General features: G+C 36.7%; 1 long non-coding RNA gene across 1 annotated transcript; it reads left to right on the forward strand.

Annotated features, from left to right (window-relative positions):
• Positions 1-265: 265 nt before the first annotated feature.
• On the forward strand, positions 266-7,468 carry LOC131512046 (uncharacterized). The gene is made up of 2 exons (XR_009261889.1): positions 266-778; positions 7,207-7,468. It is a non-coding gene; the product is annotated as an uncharacterized LOC131512046 (long non-coding RNA).
• The last annotated feature ends 1,611 nt before the right edge of the window (positions 7,469-9,079 follow it).

Consider the following 9,079-nt stretch of genomic DNA (forward strand, 5'->3'; position numbering starts at 1 on the left):
GAGATTTTTTTTTCTTCTTTATTTTTTTTTTAATAAAAATCTTTTTTAACGTTTTATTTGTTTTTGAGACAGGGAGAGACAGAGCATGAACAGGGGAGGGTCAGAGAGAGGGGGACACAGAATCTGAAACAGGCTCCAGGCTCTGAGCTGTCAGCACAGAGCCCGACGCGGGGCTCAAACTCCCGGACCGCGGGATCATGACCTGAGCGAAGTCGGCCGCTTAACCGACTGAGCCACCCAGGTGCCCCTGTTTTTTCTTCTTTAAATAGCTAGAGTAATAGATCATGTTAATGAGGGTGCTTTGCCTTGCAAGCAGTAGAAACCAACTTACAGTCCCTTAAAACACAAAAGAGAATTATTTTCTTATGTGACTAAAGAAGTTCAGAGGTGATTTGAATTTGAGCAGTGATAAATCTAGGTCCTCAAATAATGGTTCAGGATTCAATTTCTCATTCTCCAGAGGTCATCATTGCATGCTTCTTGATTGGCTTTATTCTTGGGCAGGGTCATTTATCCTGCTACTGTAGATTTTTTCATAATCCCAGCCAGTGATTGGGATTCATTCTGATTGGCTCTGGCTAAATGCATCATTGTGGCTTTTGCTACTAGAATTTGGAATTCTCACATGCCTCTTTTGGATTCAGGTTTGAGGTTACACTCCAGAAGGACAAAGATTCAGAATGGCAGGGGAGAGGAGCTCTGGAGACATGCCAGGCTATAAAAAACATGTCTGCAACATAGATTTAATATATTTAACTTTTCTCTAAACATCATTCAGGTCAATGTTCTTATATTGTTTTCACACCATGTTTAGGGTGTTGATATAGCAATATGTATGTCATTCTTTTTGAAAATTCATTTATGTAACTAAAGTACTAGAGTAATAGAGTATTTATAAAAAGAAAAAGAAATGATTTTAAGAATCAGGCCTTTATTTTTTAAGGAATATATAGATACTCCTTTGTTTGATATCTGCAGGTCAGGCTTTGGCTCAAATGCTTATTTGTGAAAGTTGAAATGGAGACTCTCCTACTGTTCCATGTGATAGTTCTTTGGAACATCTTGTGCTTCCACTAGTCATGTCTCTGTTGAATTTTAGGAAGGGGGAATATTCAGCAGCTCCCAAGAATGTTGCTTTTTAATTTGTTAGCGGTTTTTGGCAAAGATAAGCCATAACTTTAAACAGTTCACCACCATAACTTTAAAGTTTGCAAACGAAACGAGCGGTCATCAATAACGGAAGTTGTTTCAGTAACGCTGAAAATTATTAATCATTTATTCAAGGTGACAGGGTGTAACACTCAGGCATAAAATATGCTCATCCGAAGGATGAGAAAGCAATATAACAATCCCCCCCCCCAGAACCAGCTTGTCATTTATATGGTGTATACAAGGTACAGAGCAGAAAGATGGAATTTATGTTCATTGCTGAGAGCAGTGCATATATGTTATAATCTAAAATGTGATAAGGTCAAGATTATATCAAATTTTATCTATAGTGATACTGAAACATTTGGTTACATAAAAAATATTGTATACCAAGTTTTATATGTGCTTCTTTTTGTTTTCGTCTATTAAAATTAATGTGATCTCTAATAGCAGCATGCTATGTTCCTATGATACAGAAGGTGCATTTTAATGTGCTATATTAATAAGAATACTGACTAGGAAAGGCTTTTGTTATGTTTTTCTTTAGTGTTGACAAATTGAAGTCATTTGGTAAGACAAAGAGTGGAAACATAGCAAGGTAGAAAACACTTATAATATGACAGTGTATAATACTTTGAGATGACGAATCATATTAATTTTTTATGTAGGCTGAAAATACCTGGTAAAATATATCTGCTACAGATAAATACACAATCAAATGTATAGATTGATATTCTTAAAAATTGATGTTCATAGTAATTTGGCTTTTAACTTTAACTCATGAAGTTTACCTTTAATTCGTTATATATTAAAGGTAGTCCAGAGACTAAAATCTCTAAAAATAATATTGGTATTCATTTACCTAAGAATGAAGACATTCTTCACACTTAGAATTTGTAAAAATGTTTTTGCAACTATTGATTAGATACAAACTTCTCATTACATATTAATTTCTAGATCTTCAAATCATTGGGCCCTTCTACACAATCCGTCCTTGCAAATGTCCCATAGTGGACATAATATTTATAGATGATCTCTACATTTCTATAATTCAAATATGGATTCATTCTTGCAAGTTGTGTTTTCCTTAATTTATTCTTAAAATAAGAGCTAGTACTTACTGAGTATTTCTATATGCCACTATTCTTCCAAACAATTTACCTGGATGTTGGCACTATTTTACAAATAAGTAAGCTGAGTCAAGGGAAGTTAAGTTTACAAACACATAGGTCTTAAGTAAAGGCATTCTGGCTATGGGTGCAACACTGTATGACCTCTCATGAAGCCTTATGTAACCTGAAGAGTAGAATTTCTCTCTCCTTTGTAAGAGTTAAAGTGTTCACCTACAGTGATATCACAGAGTGGTAAAAGAGCTGTCGAGGTAGCTGAAGCTTTTTTCTAGGACCCCAATCAATGAACTTTGAAGGAGATGCCAGGAAGTAGTGAAGTTTTGACTAAATTTTCCCATAAAATGTGAAAACCTTAGAAATTTGTCAATGACTGTGTCTTTTTAAAAGTCAACATGAAAATTAATTTTAGTTATTTTTATTGACTCAACGGTAGTAAATCTTGCAAAAGCCTTTGAAAATTTCTCCTAGCATGGTTCTTACTTTGTTGAAGAATCACACAGATGTTATCAAATTTCCTCTGTCTCTCTTTCTATCTCTCTGGTAGTATGAAATACAATGACTACTAGTAAGCCCAATTTGGTGTCATTGCCTTGATTTGTGCTAAGACACTAGCACAAAATTTTTCCCAACTATTTTTTTTTTATTTTTGGCGCCTTCAGTTTAAGTATTGACATAGTAAAAAGGCAAAAAAAATGTTTTAGTATTATTATAAAAATAGTTTTGGCTTCATTGGGGCCCTGAAAGGGTCTCAGAGACCTGAAGGCTTTGAAGATCTCACTTTGAGAATCATTGCTCTAAGGGAATATTGTTTATATCATACACATCACAGATATTTGATATTAATTCCTTTAAGTAAACATTACAACAGTGCCTACTTTTCTGCCTTTCACTTACTGTCATAAAAGTTAATATTTACTTTCAAAACCATATGCATAACTGTACTTCAAATAACTGTCCACTTATGCACTGAAAATCTTTTCTTGATATGAAGAAGAGTACATTTTAAAAAAAAAATATTCATTATCTCTATGATCTTGAGCAAGTTGCTCATTTATCTGTGGCTTAGTGAGGCAGTTGGCTTAAATTAGTGATTGGCAGTTAGGGAAATACTGTCTCCTGAGGGGTTTGTGCAAATATATATATTGTGGCATTTTATTCTACTGAATTTGTTGTTGTAGTTGGGAAGGGGGATCGCTGGCATTCAGTACCCCAGGGTCAGGGTTGCTAAATGACTTCCCAGCCAGTGAGTCCTGCTTAAATAAGTCCCAAATGCCAATAACAATGATACCATCTTTGAGAGAAACACTGTAGCTTTCTATAGTCAAATGGCAAATGCCTTACTCCTCCAGGTGGAATACATTTTAAGGAACAGTAAGTGTTGTGTCAAAGGAGAAGGGAAATGACAACATATTGCTAGAGGGATATGTGCTAAATGGATGAGCCTGAGCTCGCTCTCTGTCCTTGATGGTAGAAGAGTTGAGAATGGAAGGAGGCGAGATTGATGGCATTTGTGAGAACACCAGGCCTTCCTTGAGGCCTTTCTCCACCCCAAGCTCTGGGTAGTATATCAAGATGATAAAGTCTATTTTCAAATATGTGATAATATAACTGAATTAAATGTTCCAAAAGATATTGTATTTATGTTTCTTTATCATGCAATAGAATGCAGTATGAACAAAGTTCTGGAACAAATGAAACTCTTATTTTTTTTTCCATACACTGACATAGAAAATCAGAATAAAAGAGATAGGTTTACTGTTTTCAGATTCATTGAATTTTATTTATTTATTTACTTATTTATTTATCTTAAAACAATCCACATTGTTTTAAAATAGGAAATTTATATTCCAGAAAGGGAACAGACTTTGGAATAGATTCCAAAAAGGGAATCACATACTTAGTGGCCAAATGAAATGGATTCCCAATAAAAACAAACAATTGGAGTTTAAAAGAGTATGGCTGGACCAGATATTTGGAATTTATCTGCATTTTAACATTTGAGTCACATAATACTTCTTAATTATTGAGAACTTATATGAGTGAAGCTCGAGTTTTGTTGCTGTTGTTTTTTAGTTTCAGTGTCTTATAAAGCCCAGCTTTTTAAGTTGAAGTGACTATCAGAAGGGATTAATTAAAGCAAGAGGTGTTAATATTTTATGCAATTTTATCATGCAACACTCTTAATCTATGTGTGTGTGTGTGTGTGTGTGTGTGTGTGTGTGTGTGTGAGTTAGCTAGTTAGCTGGGAGCTTAAACTCCAGCCTCTGTTCTGCTCTAGTATTGTGGGTTCAAGATCCCTAAGACATTATTTACCAAAGGACAGAGAAAGGCCAAAACTACTCACTTAGGTTCTGTTTCTTTGGTTGCCTTGGTAAAAGAAGTGATTGAGGAAAAAATTTTAAACCAGAAACTTTTCCCTAATGATTATCGTTTCTACTTATCTAGTATTTAGTACTTTAGATCATGACCCTCTTACTCCTCATTTTATTAGTTTAAGAAACTGACCAATTCAGTTTGCTTTTGAAATCAGAACAAGTAGATTATAATCCTAGCTCTGTTTTCATCAGCTTGGTGATGTGGGCAAGTTTCTTAGATCACGACCCTCTTACTCCTCATTTTATTAGTTTAAGAAACTGACCAATTCAGTTTGCTTTTGAAATCAGAACAAGTAGATTATAATCCTAGCTCTGTTTTCATCAGCTCGGTGATGTGGGCAAGTTTCTTAAGCTTTCTGGGACCGTATTTTCATTAGAAAAATAAGTAATGATGTATATTACACAACTATCGTGAGGATTAAATTATTTTCAATTTATAAATTGCAATGCTTAATGCCTGGCAGAAAGTTGATACTTAATAAAAACTGTTCTCCTTTTTTTAGTTCTTCCTTAAAAAAGTAACACTAATAAACACAACACTTCTGGATACATACTTATTTTAGATTATTTTTACTTTGCTTTGCCCTAGTTTTGATCTAGCGTTCAATTCCTTTTGAGATCTTATTTTATATTTTGGTAGAGGCTTTCATAGATTTGAAGTTTGGGTCTAGGTAGTAATTACTGATGTTGTTCCTCTTCTGAAGGGGAAAAGCTGTGGAAAGAGAGTGTTTTCGAAAGAGGAGATGTAGTTAAGGTGGCTCCATAACTACCTAGGACTTCACGCAGCATCTGACATACAACAGGGCTCTTAGGAAATACTTGCTAAATAATGTATAAATTCCATGTCTGCTGTTCTTTGCACAGGGAACCTCTAAATGTGCTCATGGGCAGGGTAAAGCCTCTTTTCAGGGTTTGGCTCAGCACTGGACATTTTTTATTAACATATTTTTATGTGACTATACAAATTATAAATGTATGATGATTAAACACAAGGAAGAACAAATAAGAGTTTAAAAATAATCTACAGTCACAGTTCTCAGTGTTGTAACTACTTGAACATAGACATGATTTTTAAGCAAAATCAGGACCTGAAGTTTAACATCATATCCCTACATGACTACTTTTAGGGACAAATATATGAGAGCTGGCTACATTAAATCCACATTTTGAAATTCACGTTTTAGCATTAGTGAGACAAAATGAAGTTTAGCAGAAAATTCAAAATGGAAATTTGGGCAGTTTTAAAGCAAACAGAATTCTTGAGAACCCAAAGTTTTCAAAGGATTGACTACTGTTTTTAATAAACAGTAACATTTAACAGTATCTTATTTATAATTTCTTCAAGTCCATATTAACACTACTTACTAAACTATTATTTTTATGAATTATGAAGTTGCCTAATACTTTGAGCCTATTTATCTGGAGGACTGGTTTCAGTTTTCAATCATTTCTAACCTTGAATTGAAGTCTAGAATCCCTCTGCCATAGAAAATAAACAGAAGGCAACGGACAGGACAGCAAAGCTTCACTTGCTCGGCTTCCAGCTTTTAGCACAAAATCTCTGTCTACACAAGTGGTGTCACTCTTCCTTTCACCTGCTTGTGAATGTGAAGACAGACAGGACCACACCAGGTCGTTATTGACTTCGGGCATCTCACTTCAAAGGTAACTGGGATTCACCAACTGTCTCAGAGATGTGTGAAAACTTTGCCCTAAGGAACTCTGTGGCCAATAATAGGTTGAATTTGAGAGCATTGCTTTGAAAGTTTATGAAGACTTCCCAGGGCAAGGAGAGGTTGAGCTGTGACTCCAGCCCTCTCCACTAGCATTTGTAAACATTCTTTTAAATCCTGTTGTCAAAATTTAAATATCACCTATAGTTTTTCTAACAATAGTAAATTATGAGAAGGAAAATCTTGCCTTTGACTTTTCAACAACACATATGTACCTTTAACATTCTAAATTTGGTTCCACCCTGGTAAGTTCTGCTTGGTTGAATCAACTAAAAACTTGCACCTCTTCACATACTGACTTCTAGAACAGCTTGCATGGTTGTTGGTGTTAAGTGCCTATGTATACACAAGACTCAAAGAAGAGGTAAAAGCGTAATTAGCCTTTATTGCACTAATTCTGTGATTGAAAATTTGCTTGGAGGTTCTCTTAAAGGTTTTCATGCAATTGGTAGCTATTTAAGAAAAGCGCAGGTCTGTAATTCTATGCACTAGGCTTAACGTTAAATTTTCATTACTTTCTGATGCCAATATTGACTATTTTTGTAATTAAATCCAGTTTTCACTTCCCATTCCAAGCCAGGCAATCAAGCCAGACAAGTTTAGCCTTCTCTTCCCTTACTTTGAAAAAGCATATTTGGTGATCCCTCAGTTTACTCCATTATTTTCAAATGCTACGGTTGACTCTCATCCCATCCCTGTCTCATGAGAATATATACAAAAGTTAATAATGGCAGCAAGAATTGAGGTTTATAATTACAGAGAGTACTTACCCTTGGAACAGCATTTTCAAAATGATCGTTCTTTACCTTTCTTCTAAAGTTAAAGATTCAAGTAAAGAATGAGAATTCTGGCCTTGCTCATCCACACAAAGACCTTAAGAAGAGCTGCTCTGTATTCATCCTATGTGTAAAATAGCCCTCCCAAAGGAACTCCAGACCATCATTGTTCTCCCTGTTTCTTCAGTAATTGATTCAGGAAGCTTACTTGAAGAATGGGGTTTTCCACTCTATTATCACTACCACCGAATATGTTACACATGGATTGTCAAAAATTTGAATGCAATAAAATGAATAGCAATACATCTACAATGAATATAATTTAGTCCTTCGTGATGTAGAATTTGCAGTTGTGCAGACCTCCATTATGAACATCAAGGATAATTATGTTGTAGCTATAAAAAATATAGGAAATGGACTGAAACAGCCTTCGTCCTTTAATACTCCGCAAGTTGTTTGAAAAATGGAACGCTTCTCTCACTCATTTACTTGTCTCATATATAGGGGAAGACATAGGGGAGTGAGGAATTGGTAGATGATGAGCTGAGGGCGATGGGTGTGTGGGATGTAGATTTTATTTTGTAAATGTATTACAAGTATAAAAGAAATAGCGACAGGAGCCAGCCTCCACAAGTATCCACCATAAATGTAATCAGAGGCAGGGACAGAAAGCATGACAGTGAGTCATGTTATATGGTCTCTGTGATGAGACAATGCCAACTTGTTCTCTTCTTTCCTAGGGAGTTCAAGTCAAACAATAAATGGAAGACTCTCAAGCTTACTCACCAGGTCATGACTTGACGGTTAACTTGATCTCTCTTGTCACTTCCTTCCACCCCACAGGGATTCCCTGCCTCCCTTGGAATTTCGTGCCGGCTAGACTATGCAAAGATAGACACTTTGCAGGGCTATGGTGCAGGGTGTCAGGTCATCTTGAGTCATCGCCAGCTTCCCTTCAGGCCTGCTGATTCTCTTGGGAACGTGGCAGGCGATGAGCCAGTGTGGCAAGGTTTCCCTTCTCTAGATCCCCAAGTATAATTTTTTTTAATGTTTATTTATTTTTTGAGACAGAGAGAGACAGAGCATGAATGGGGGAGGGTCAGAGAGAGAGGGAGACACAGAATCCGAAAAAGGTTCCAGGCTCTGAGCTGTCAGCACAGAGCCTGACTCGGGGCTCGAACCCACGGACCGTGATATCATGACCTGAGCCGAAGTCGGACACCCAACCAACTGAGCCACCCAGGGGCCTCAACTAGATCCCCAAGTATAGAGGGGAGAGCCAGCCTTGCAGCTTCTGGGCCCCGCTTTGCTCTGGGTTGATTCCTCCCCATTCCGTTTCAAAATGTAGTTAGGGTTTATCGGCTGTGTTGCCAGAATTACCACTTTTTGGGGGCAGGTAAATCAGGTATTTCTTCTCACAAGCTGCAGCTTCCTGCTGGGTTGAGTCCTCCTGGAAGGCTTCATTTCCTGCTGAATGCCTGATGAGAGGTGCTGCTCACAGTGAGTCCAGTTAATAAATAGCTCCTCCCGCTGAGACCATTTGTCTGAGGGATATTTCCATCAGTTACAATTGGATCCTGAAATATTTTCCTGTCATATGCTACGGTCTCCTTGAGCACTAGAAAAAAAAAAAAAACTTTTTTTAAAGCTCTGTAGTTTTACCGATAGGAGGAAGCCTCCCTCTAAATGAGCAAGACTCAGCAGGTCTGGCAGAGCTAACCTTGATCCTTCCTAGCTGGTGTCTTATTGCTGCTTCTTGCCCAGCCTCCTTTCTGTTTTTTAACCTGGTCTCTTCTTTTATGTTCACTTATTTCATTACTTGAAAGGAAATAGCAGGACCTGGAAACTCCAGTCCAGTCATGCTCTTGGACTCCTGTCTTGCCCTGTGGTCTCTTTTGATCTAAATTTCTTTCTCA

The sequence above is a fragment of the Neofelis nebulosa genome, chromosome 5 (genome assembly GCF_028018385.1).
Source record: "Neofelis nebulosa isolate mNeoNeb1 chromosome 5, mNeoNeb1.pri, whole genome shotgun sequence".
NCBI lineage: Eukaryota > Metazoa > Chordata > Mammalia > Carnivora > Felidae > Neofelis > Neofelis nebulosa.